General features: G+C 43.8%; 1 pseudogene; it reads right to left on the bottom strand.

The window, feature by feature from the left end:
- Positions 1 to 1,323: 1,323 nt before the first annotated feature.
- Positions 1,324 to 2,525, bottom strand: LOC122750686 (annotated as a pseudogene).
- Positions 2,526 to 2,930: the final 405 nt, after the last annotated feature.

Raw genomic sequence — 2,930 nt, forward strand, 5'->3', positions numbered from 1 at the left:
TGAAAGAAGAAGGGAATAGGGGTTAAAAGTGCTAAGATGGAAGAGAACAGGAACCTATTGGCCAAAGGATGTCCCAGTAAGCATTAGGAATCAGTAGGGCAAAAGTTTTGAGAAGGTTGTGCACAGTGGGAAAATGATTTGAATAGTGACAGAGCATTGAACCTAGACAGCTTTTCAAGTCAGACCCACTTATGTGGAGCTGATCTGCAAATGAATATCAGCTAGTACCGACAGAAACTGGTTCTTATTTATTATTTCTATCGTTCCCAGTACCTACCACTGTGTTTTGCACATAGTTGGTGCTTAATAACTATTTTTTAAATGGAATGGAACTGAAAATTAATTTGTCAACCTTTGGACAGATGTAGGTCATGGGAATTTCAAATAAAAATGAGATAAATAAGGTTACATTGCTTGACTTATCCACGATGCACCTAGTATAGATGATAAACACTTCTTTGACTAGTAGATTAAATGACATTTAAGAGTGACATAATAACGTGGTTGCATTCCGAGGAAGGTGAGGCTATGAAAGAAAAGGGCTAACAATAACAATAACATTTTTAGGAAAGAACGATGTTTAAAAAAGACAACCTTTGGCCCAGACCAACAAAGTGGGAGCTAAGCAAACAAATGAACAAACCCACCCTTTTTCTGGGCTAGTGATGGAGGTGCCAGAAATCACAGGAAACTTTCTTTTCCACATCTGTTGGGTAACAAAGGGTGAATAGCATGGATCATCAAAGAAGGTCTTGTCTTATGTTTGGAAAGGCCTTATGGTCCAGGAAGTAGAGAATTCTACCACTGTTTGGGCTGAGGACCCCCCATTTAGGGGCTCCTTACTATCCATATAGGGGAGCTAATTGGAAATATGTCAATAATTTGGAAACTGAATATTAAAAATATGAGCTACATACAGTCAGCATGGGGGTATATAAGAGTGTCAGGGTCACAAAAAGATGTTCACAGAAAACCTCTTTTTGGAAAGGCTTTTGTTCTTAGAAATCTCAGGAGTGAGGTGACACAGAGGGACATGTAAAGATCTACCTATGAGTACTTGGGCATGCTGTCTTTGTCACATAAAACTAGTCTTCTAAGGGAGTGAAGAAAGTAGTAACATGGCATAGGAATAAGCCATCAGGAGCTCCTGATGATCATGTTTGCATGTTTTAGGGACCCAAGAGTTAAATTCCATTCAGTAAACATGTTAGTCACTGTGTGCAAGGCATTTTGCTAACAACTGCAGATACAGAATCCCAAATTTTCCCCCCAAAAGGCAGAGATTAAGGTCTTTATTTCAAAATCTGATTATAGTCGACCCTTTTATGGAGTGCCAATGGTCACTTGCCACACCTGCACCAAGTTGTCTGTGTATCCAGCAAATAGAGTCTGGCCATCAGCAGACCAGACTAAGGAAGTACCTTGGGGAGGCTCAGCTTTGCTGCTGGTGCTGATCACTTATTTTTTTTTTTTTTGGTGAGGTAATTGGGGTTAAGTGACTTGCCCAGGGTCACACAGCTAGTAAGTGTCAAGTGTCTGAGGTCGGCTTTGAATTCAGGTCCTCCTGAATCCAGGGCCGGTGTTTCATCCACTGCGCCACCCAGCTGCCCCTGATCACTTCATGCTTAAGCTCCTCCACAATGATTTTACCTTCTAGGTCCCAGTTCTTGGTGCTGGGCCCAGTGGCAGCACAAAGCCAGTAGTGATTGGGACTAAAGCAAAGGACATTGCTTATATCACCACTATCCAAAGTATAGGGGTGTTTACCCTCGTTGAAGTCCCACAGCATGGGCATTTACTCTTTTTTTTTTTTTTTTTGGTGAGGCAATTGGGGTTAAGTGACTTGCCCAGGGTCACACAGCTAGTAAGTGTTAAGTGTCTGAGGCCAGATTTGAACTCAGGTACTCCTGACTCCTGGGCCGGTGCTCTATCCACTGCACCACCTAGCTGCCCCGCCAGTGTGGTTTGTCTTCAGTTTGCAGTTGGCCAAGTTTCAGACCTTGACCAGCTTGTTCCAGCCACAGGAGACAATGATAGAGTTGCTGCTATTGGGTGAAAAACAGACACAGGACACCCACTCTGAGTGGCTCTCATCCTGCACAGTGTATTTAACAGACACCCAGAGTGTTCCACAGTTTGATGATCTTATCCCGGGAACTAGAGACAATCTGGTGGTTGTCTGAAGAGAAGGCCACACTCAGCACATCCTTGGTGTGACCAACAAAGTGCCTACTGGTAGTGCCAGTTGTAAGATCCCACAGTCTTAGTGTGCCATCCCAGGAGCCCGAGAGTGCAAACTGGCCATCAGAGGAAATAACCACATCACTAATAAAATGTGAGTGACCCCTGAAGGCATGCTGGGGGATTCCATAGTTTGTTTCATCTCTGGTAAGCTTCCACATGATAATGGTCTTATCTTGGGAGGCTGATGGGATCATGTCTGGGAAATGTGGGGTCATAGCGATCTGGGTAACCCAGCCATTGTGGCCTTTAAGGGTTCCCCAAAGGGTCATCTGTTCATTCATGATGAGGAGACCTCGGGGGATTGCTCCAGGAGAAAAGATGGATCCAGATTGCATGGAGAGAGCCCAGCCAGTGCTCTTACATGCTAGGAACCCAGCAAGAAAAGCCCAGGATACTAATTTGAAGGGACCCCAGAGGTCACTAGTTCAAACCAGTCTTGAGCAAGAACCCTTTTAAATATATTTCCAGCAAGTGATCATCAAAGCTCTACAGGAAGATCTTCTGTGAGGGGGAATCTATTACCTCCTGTGGCAGAAAGGACATAGACCTTAAGGAGTTTACAATTTAAAATGGCGGTGTGTGTGTGTGTGTGTGTGTGTGTGTGTGTGTGTGTAGCATGTGCACAAATAACTGATATAGGAGAAAATGTGACATTCCAAAGAGATGTCTAGGCATCATGCTATGAG

Source organism: Dromiciops gliroides, chromosome 1, assembly GCF_019393635.1.
Source record: "Dromiciops gliroides isolate mDroGli1 chromosome 1, mDroGli1.pri, whole genome shotgun sequence".
Taxonomy (NCBI): domain Eukaryota; kingdom Metazoa; phylum Chordata; class Mammalia; order Microbiotheria; family Microbiotheriidae; genus Dromiciops; species Dromiciops gliroides.